This window comes from Pygocentrus nattereri, chromosome 3 (assembly GCF_015220715.1).
Source record: "Pygocentrus nattereri isolate fPygNat1 chromosome 3, fPygNat1.pri, whole genome shotgun sequence".
NCBI classification, from domain to species: Eukaryota; Metazoa; Chordata; class Actinopteri; order Characiformes; family Serrasalmidae; genus Pygocentrus; species Pygocentrus nattereri.
The window spans coordinates 26,466,279-26,476,096 of NC_051213.1; positions in this window are offsets into that span (position 1 = coordinate 26,466,279).

Consider the following 9,818-nt stretch of genomic DNA (forward strand, 5'->3'; position numbering starts at 1 on the left):
TTGACAGGTTTAAAAAAAAACAAAAAAACAAACAAGATCAGTTTCAACAGTGATATGAAAAGTACAGTGTCCCTGGTGTGGTCTGAGTGTGGGTTGAATTTGCTGTAATTGTGGTGCATTCAGTGCATCTTCTGTGGCAGGTGGGAACACAGTTTACCCCTTAAACACTTCCATAAAGGCTTTTTTGTTTTAAAAGATTTTATTTTGGATTTAAATTATTTTTGACTCGTGTCCTGAGGATGCTTCTGCTGTACAATTTTGGTGGAATTCACTGAGCTCCTGACAGCGACCCATTCTTTCATTAATGTTTGTAGAAGCAGTCTGCAGGCCTAGGTGCTTGGTTTTGTATGCCTGTGGCCATGGGAGTGATTGGAACACCTGAATTCAATGATTTGATGGGTGGCTGAATACTTTTGGAAATATAGTGTACATACTGTATTTGAAAATGTACAAAATGATCCTTAAGTGTCTCATCATGTTACTATTTTCCAAGACATGAAAGCATTTGTATCCCATGACACCTTATCATCTGCTGACAAGACAGAAACTGATATAATATGAGTCTACGGAGTACTATAGATAAACAAATTCACTCAATCTCTGAAGTTCTTGTTTGGCCTGTGTACACAGATTGAGGCCCTCTTTGGCCTATACTTTCTATATAAATGCCAATGCTGAGCCCACCTGACACTTTTGGCAGACCTAACCTTTGTATACAGATTTATGTATGAGTTTGATCAAAACGTGTCCGGTCAGAAACACTACTTGAGTCGTGAGTTCTCTATAGAGCTACAGTAGAACTTCTTAGCTCATCCAGTTTCTTTAAGCATAGAAACTGAAGTTTGATAGACATCATGCTTCATGTTTTGGTATTCTTTCAGCCTAAAATAAAATGTAAATGAGAGGTACACTGTATATGTATAAAACTATCCAGACACCCCTTCTGCAGTACATGGATAATAGATTGCGCACACACAGCTTGTATAATCTTCATAGAAAAGCATTGCCAATAGATTGGGACATTATGGAGTAGCTTTACCTGAGCTTAAGGTCCTCATATCCAATTTGAAGCATCAGATAGGAGATAAAGCCTTCCAGCCTTGGGCTGTGGAGCAGTGGAACTGCCTTATCTGGAGTCATGGAGCTCCATTCAATACTATGGGGATGAGTTGGAGTGACCTTTGTGATCCAGAAATAATTATCCAACATTGATGAGCAAGTGTCTGCAAATATAGTGCACAAGAAAAAACAAAGCAGTTCAGGTTCTGTCACCAGCAGTACAGAACAAAATGGAACACAAAAATAACTCCGTGTGAATGGTAACGATGTGACAAGTCAAAAGTAGTTTACTTTCCTCATTAACATAATCGAAAATAAGATGGTTACATGGGTTTTGAGTATTTTCAAATTTTACTTTTACTGAGGTAAATTTGTAGGGAAAAGAGTTACTTTATGCTCAGTTACATATTAATAATATACATTTCGTTACTAATTTCATTTTGCTATGTTGGTGAGAGCCGCTGTACTATTCTGTAATTGGTCACACTTTAGACTTTTAGCATGTATTGTTTTATTGTAAACAAAAAGAACCATAACAGAACAATGGATTAACAAACTTTAGTTCCTAAGCTGATAGACGCTGGGTGTACTATAAAGTTCTATTGAAGTTCAGTGATTTGTGAGTCATTTTACTATTTGTATTTTTTTTTTTCTTCACTGACCAAAATACTTTTGTTTGAGTGAGAGTTTAGGCCACCATACCTATCTCTAAAAAGCAAAATAATTATTTGAAAATACTTAGAGAACAGCTATGCTTTCCGACACATTCTCAAAAATGCACTTACCTGCTTCAGTCTGTGCCTAATTCAGGGGTGAATGTTGTTTGCTAGTGGCTTCTACTCCATCATGGTCTTGCTACTTGGCTCTGGAGATGCTGTCTTGGTGGGCTGTGGGGAGGCTGGCAATTTGGTTCCAGCATGTAACGCAGTTAGCTGTGCTCTCCTAGCGCTGTTTCACAGACAACACATGTGGCTGTGACAAATGACACCCCTGAGCCAAAGTTAATGCCTGCAATAGATTGCCTGGTCAGGGCTCTGGCTCTTGTTTTCTGTTTCTTTTGGCTTTTTCATACTCTCAGGACCTTGTTACACAATGTCTGCACTGCAAGAGTCTCCACACAGAGAAATGTAATATCTTACAGGTACCAAAACAGCACTTAAAATTTCAAGTCATGCTAATGGATATACACTATGCATCCAAAAGTTCATAGACACCTGCTAACCTAGCGATTTCAAGGATATCAATAGTGCATTTGCTTCAGTACCAGCTTCTACATTTTTGGGAAGGTTTTTTTTTTTTCTTTTCTAGATGTTGGAACATTGCTAAGAGGATTTGATAGCATTCAGCCACAAGAGCATTAGTGAAATCAGGTACTGATGTTGGATGATTAGTTGTGGATCACAAACAGTGCTTCAACTCATCCTAAAGACACTGGATGGAGTTCCATCACTACTGAAAGTGCAGTTCTTGGTGCTGGAGGGCTTTATAGCCTTTTAGGAGACGTACTGGATATGGCATCTCATAGGCCTTTCTATGGACCTATTTCAAGAATGAATGGTGCCTGGATGCTTTTGGACATACATAGTGTACTTTGGATACGTTTTCAAGTGTTGATCTATAAACAGTCATGTCTTTATTTCCAAAATGACTCATCATGTTAATCTCTTGAGTTAACTTTCTTTTTAATCCCAGTGATTGTAGATTAAAAGTATTTAAACATTTGTGCCATGCCTAAAAATGTGTAAAGTTTCTTGTATTAGGAAAAATCCAAGTGATCTTTATTTTTTTGAGCTTGATTTTTTAACTAGTTATTCTTTCAAAAGGTAGCAATTGTGTTTCAGATTGTTGTCTTTCGAGTAGTTTCTTTCAAGACTTCTGCAGGTTTGCATTCAAAATGCCTTTATATCTTCTGAGTTCCCATCAATGCTCACTGCTGAGTCCACCACCACCAGCTCCACGCATTTCCACCTCTTTGCAGCAGTCTGATTGGAATTCTTCTCCAGGATTTTTCCACACAACCAGTCTGTAATCTGTTTGATGTTGTTTTAGGTTTTTGTTCTGAAACGTATCATTTTCTGTAATATCTTCCAAGTTTTTCATGGATAAAGCATCCAAGTTCTTTTGGGAGCCACAGTACATCTGCTGCAGTGCTGTGTTTAAAATAGACTGTGTCCAATATTGCTTCAGCACCGCACCAAGTGTAAGAAAAACATGCAATGAGATAACCAGCATTGTTCTCCTGTAAAGCTGACACTGACAGAAACCGTATACTTGTCTCCTCCACACAAATTCCCTAAGGTAAATCCGCTCAGTGCACCTCTAGGTTTTTTTTACCTGGTCGTTTATCTGTTACCGTTATTACCAGCAATACAGTCTCACAGGCAGAAGGATCAGCTCAGAGAATGAGAGCGAGGTGAGATTTCCGTCTCATCATTTTCAGGCATTAGAACAATAATGTCTTACATCATTTTCTAATTTAGAGCTGAGTGTGGAGTTGTATCCAGGATAATATCACCCCTGACAACTTTATCAACACTTTCAGTCTCACTTTCATCACCACCGCCCCACAACCATCCTGCTCTGCTCTCTGTTTATAAACACCTTCCTCGTTCTGCTACCACTGCACTCCACCACTCACTCTTTTCCACTACATAAGTCTTCCTTAGCTCAAATCTGACTCCTTTAGGAAGCTGTGAGAACATCTGCCTTTGTACCCTGGGCACTGTCCTGGAGTGGTTTAAGTCATATCTGACTGGCAGAAAACAGTTTGTCACCCTTGGTGGCCATATTTCTCATACATCTGTGGCTACCCAGGGGGTCCCTCAAGGCTCAGTCCGTTTGTTTATTGTGTACATGCTTCCTCTTGGCCCCATAATATGTAGTTTCAAGCTGAACTTTCACTGTTATGCAGATGACACACAGATTTACATTAGCACTCAATCCATTAAAAACCCACCTCTCACCCAGCTTGAAAACTGCACAACAGAAATTAAAACCTGGATGAAGCACAACTTTCCCATGTGATAAAACAGAACTAATTTTATAGGATCTAAATCAGCTCTCTCTAAAACTTTCCATCGACAATATAACTCTGTCCCCTTCTCCTCTGGTACAAAATCGACTCAAAATTTGACTCAACTCTCTCATTCAGTGAGATCAACTCTGTAGTTAAAACTTCTTTTTTCCATCTCCCTAACGTTGCAAAAATTCAGTCGTCACTCTCTCAGTCTGCTGCAGAAACCCTTATTCATGCATTCATTTCTAGTCATCTGGACTGTTGTAACTCTCTATTTGCTGGTACTAACTCCTCCCATTTATGCAAACTCCATGGTACAGAACTCTGCTGTTCACCTCCTCACCTGCACCCTGGCACATCAGCACATTACACCCATCCTGCAACATCTCCACTGGCTTCCTGTAAAATATTGCGTACAATTCAAAATTCTTCTCCTCACATACAAAGCTCTATATAATCTTGCTCCTTCCTATCTGTCTGATCTACTTATTCCCTACAAACCAGCTCGCACTCTCAGGTCTTCCTCTGTTGGTTTACTTAGTGTCCCACCTTCCAACCTCTTTTCTGTTGCTAATAACTGTTCTCAATCAGCCCCTTTTCCCAAATCCTGCTGTTTTTGCTTGCGATGTTATGACTGTGCCTCGTGTTCTTATGTTTGTCTTTACTGTTCTGTATTTTGAAAACCTGTAAGTGTCTTTGAGTTCTTCAAAAGCGCTATACAAGTATAGTGTATTATTATTATTATTACTATTACCCTCCTCTCAAAGCATCATCATCATCGGTCAGCCCCTCTCTCTCTCTCTCTCTCTCTCTCTCTCTCTCTCTCTCTCTCTCTCTTTCTCATTGTGTTGCTCTTGTTCTTTCCTTCTCTCTTTCTCATGCATTCAAACTCACTCACTTACATTCTCTTTCTCCCCCTCTCTAACTCACAGTCTCTTCCCTTTTCCCTTTTAATTTTCATTCTTTCTCCTTTCTCTTTCTCTCTCACTCCCTGTAGCTCTCTCACTCACTGTCTTTGTCACACTTTTTCTTTCTCTTGCTCCCCTTCTTTGCTTCACATACTCACTCTCACTCGCTCACACCCTTTCTTTCACTCACACTAATTCTATTACTCACCTTCACTTTCTTTCTCTCACTCTGAATCTCACACTCACTCACCATCACTCATCCTCTCTCTCTCTCTCTCTCTCTCTCTCTCTCTCTCTCTCTCACACACACACACAGATTAACCTTTGCTTTCCCTCACTCATCCTCTCTTGCTTTCTTTCACTCTCTTTTTCTCAATACCCACTCTTTTTTTTCTTTCTTTCTTTGTTTCTCTCACCCACTCACTCCCTCACACACCTTTATAGGCTTACCCTCACTTAGTCTCTCTATCTTTCACACACTCTGTCTCACTCTCTTTCTCTAACTTACTCACTCACATTTTCATTAACCCTCACTCATTCTCTCTTTCTCTCATATACTCTGTTTGTCTCTCTCTCTCTCTCTCTCTCTCTCTCTATTTTACTCACGCTCTCCTCTCTCTCCCTTTTTTTCTGTTTTTCTAATTCTTACTCACTCACTCACTTTGACAGGCATCACTCCTGACTCTGATTCCCCGGTGTCTCATTAGTGTAGCCACTGGCCTGCACGTGTTTGTAGCAGTAAACCTGCAGAAAGGCCATATCCAGAGGCAAGGTCTGCACACCATGGCACTCTGCCCGAGGGCACAAGCTCATCAGTTTGAAGGCAGGCAGGCTCAAGGTGAATTGAGACTTGCTACTCTGGAGGTCTGAACAGTTTTTTTCAAAATAGAAATAATGATATGCCATGTTTGCAGTGCAAACTGTATAAAATGAAACAGTTGTTATTAACAGCATTCATGAAAATGTCAGTATGCCACAATCAGAACTGTGCAATTACACAACTCGCCTGATAAACCGTACATTTCAGCATCAAAAATATTTTCCCATCAACCTGCAGAACACATGATGGTTCAGGTGCTAAATCCTTTTGATTTTCTGTTCTTAAAGAAGCTTTGCATTTGTCAGTGATGCAGACAGATGTCAGAGAAGACAGCTGACAGAGGAAATAAGAGGCACGCTCAGAGAGGGAGATCAGAAGACGATATTCTGTTTAGCCCAGAGGCAAGAGAAGCAGTCTGCTCACCTTCACAGAAAATGATTACCAGAAGCGAAAGGTCGACCAGTTCTTACATGCTTGTTTTTTACTACATACTGTAGCTCTGAATAGGAATGCAGCGCAGCTCGGCAAGACATTTGAATTTGATGAATGCTTATGTCCTTGTTTTCGGGCCGTTGAGAAGGGAAGGATAAGTCAGAGCCATCAGGAGAGGTGAAGTGCATGAGCAAGCGCTGTAATTTTACTGGGAGCACTTGCTTGTGCTCAGTCTGACAGGAAGGCGTCAGCAGAATTAAACGACAAGCTGCCTTGACCTCCTCGGAGGAGGGGAGTGTCTTAATGATGGAGAGACAGTAAAGCAGGGGGGCAATCTGTTAGCACCCACACAGGCAAGATGAATAGCCCAATTTGAGCTGGCTGCCGAATCTTCCACCAACCTCCCTACAGCAGCTGGCCTGACTTTCCGCCCAATTTTGAGTGTTCGAACAAACAGCAACAGTCCCACAAAAGAAATGTATTGCTTATATTTGAATCAATTGTTAATTGCTAATACACCTGTAACGAGGTGTAACGAGGGTTTTCATCCCTTTGAAACATATTATTATATGTTGCACATATATATATATATATATATATATATATATGTGTGTGTGTGTGTGTGTGTGTGTGTGTGTGTGTGTGTGTGTGTGTGTGTGTGTGTGTGTGTGTTATTCAAAACCACCAAATTCTGTTGGATAACTGTGCAAAACAATGGCAAGAAAATGACATCCTTTTGTGACAGTTGATAGAAATTATCCATGCTAACTGTGAAATAACATGTAATGTGAAATAACAGGTAATAGGTAAAGCTAGTCTACATAATGCCCAGCTTATCATTGTTCCAAACAGGCCACGCCTTCTTTCATCTTCTGTCATAGTCAAGTCACAATTAAGAACATGGTCAATAACTGCTGGACACGTCTATTATTGATTGTGTTTTAGTGTGTATGATAAGTCCCACCAACTTTATCCCTTCAGCTATGGCCTGTCCCCTTTCTGACAGACTCCACAGGCCTCCAGTTTGGTATTGTTTGGGACAATCGCCTTGCCTTAGCAAAAGAAAAATCAAGAAACATTATCTTTCTGAATATGTGAAGTCTTTATTGTTTGTTTGGGAGTATGTAGTACATTGCCATGACATATATTTGAAAAAGATTTTTTTTCATGATGTGATATTCCTACATTTTGGCACATTATAGAATTATATATAGCAGATAGTAGAGCACAGATAGTGCTTATGACAATTAAATAGGTCCAAACTGATACCTGTATTTTGTGTTTTTGGGGTTGCTGTTGTTTGGGTACTTAAAAGTATTTACTCACTGAGAGGAAAGTTTGCTTTTGTGGTGTTGTTTTGTTTTGCTTTGCTTTGTGCATTACTTTGTGGGGAAACATTTAGCAAATAAAGTCCACTGCTTTGGTCAGCAGGTTTCTGTTTAGTGTTGTGTGTTTACTGTTTTAAACTATGATTTTTGGATGGACCCAGATGTTCTACCAAGTGTCTAGGCAGTCAGCATTGGTTGCCATACCAGGGATTCTCAGTGGTTTTATGATGTATTTGGGTAATGCATGCTGGGTATTGAACTGAGAGAACACTGAAAAACAGTATAAAGTTGTGGATGCAGTCAAATCAGTGAGGCTGAGGGATACATAACTGTGTTACAGAACACTGCATAGCGCAACAATTATCATATTACTGCTGTCTGAACAAAACCTTGTATCCCCAAAATGATAACCTTACAAAACAAGCTTTACTTTCAATGTAAGTCAACGTAACCCGACTTTTCCCCCAAGTTATTATGGGCCATGTCTTAGTCCAATCATCATGAAATTTACACTGAAAAACAACAAAAATGGAGATACAAGGTTTTGTTCCAACAGCAGTGATAACTCCAGACTGGATTGCCCCTTTAATATACACTGCACAAAAAAAGGGAACACTCAAATAACACATCCTAGATCTGAATGAATTAAATATTCTCACTGAATACTTTGTTCTGTACAAAGTTGAATGTGCTGACAACAAAATCACACAAAATCATCAATGGAAATCAAATTTATTCACCAATGAAGGCCTGGATTTGGAGTCACACACAAAATTAAAGTGGAAAAACACACGACAGGCTGATCCAACTTTGATGTAATGTCCTTAAAACAAGTAAAAATGAGGCTCAGTATTGTGTGTGGCCTCCACGTGCCTGTATGACCTCCCTACAACGCCTGGACATGCTCCTGATGAGGTGGCGGATGGTCTCCTGAGGGATCTCCTCCCAGACCTGGACTAAAGCATCCGCCAACTCCTGGACAGTCTGTGGGGCAACGTGGCATTGGTGGATGGAGCGAGACATGATGTCCCAGATGTGCTCAATCGGATTCAGGTCTGGGGAACGGGTGGGCCTGTCCATAGCTTCAATACCTTCATCTTGCAGGAACTGCTGACACACTCCAGCCACATGAGGTCTAGCATCGTCCTGCATTAGGAGGAACCCAGGGCCAACCGCACCAGCATATGGTCTCACAAGGGTTCTGAGGATCTCATCTCGGTACCTAATGGCAGTCAGGCTACCTCTGGCGAGCACATGGAGGGCTGTGCGGCCCTCCAAAAAGATGCCACCCCACACCATTACTGACCACTACCAAACCCGTCATGCTGAAGGATGTTGCAGGCAGCAGATCACTCTCCACGGCGTCTCCAGACTCTGTCACGTCTGTCACATGTGCTCAGTGTGAACCTGCTTTCATCTGTGAAGAGCACAGGGCGCCAGTGGCGAATTTGCCAATCCTGGTGTTCTCTGGCAAATGCCAAGCATCCGGCATGGTGTTGGGCTGTGAGCACAACCCCCATCTGTGGACGTCGGGCCCTCATACCATCCTCATGGAGTCGGTTTCTAACAGACACATGCACATTTGTGGCCTGCTGGAGGTCATTTTGCAGGGCTCTGGCAGTGCTCCTCCTGTTCCTCCTTGCACAAAGGCAGAGGTAGCGGTCCTGCTGCTGGGTTGTTGCCCTCCTACGGCCTCCTCCACATCTCCTGGTGTACTGGCCTGTCTCCTGGTAGCGCCTCCAGCCTCTGGACACTACGCTGACAGACACAGCAAACCTTCTTGCCACAGCTCACATTGATGTGCTATCCTGGATGAGCTGCACTACCTGAGCCACTTGTGTGGGTTGTAGAGTCCGTCTCATGCTACCACGAGTGTGAAAGCACCACCAGCATTCAAAAGTGACCAAAACATCAGCCAGAAAGCAGAAAGGTACTGAGAAGTGGTCTGTGGTCCCCACCTGCAGAACCACTCCTTTATTGAGTGTGTCTTGCTAATTGCTAATAAATTCCACCTGTTGTCGATTCCATTTGCACAACAGCTGTGAAATTGATTGTCAGTCAGTGTTGCTTCCTAAGTGGACAGTTTGATTTCACAGAAGTTTGATTTACTTGGAGTTGTGTGTTGTTTAAGTGTTCCCTTTATTTTTTTGAGCCGTGTATATTAAAGAACATTCTTCTATATTGTTACGTAAGTAATAAAGATTAAATACAAGGTTTTATCACAATAGCCACAACACATTTTTTGTCTTCTCTAT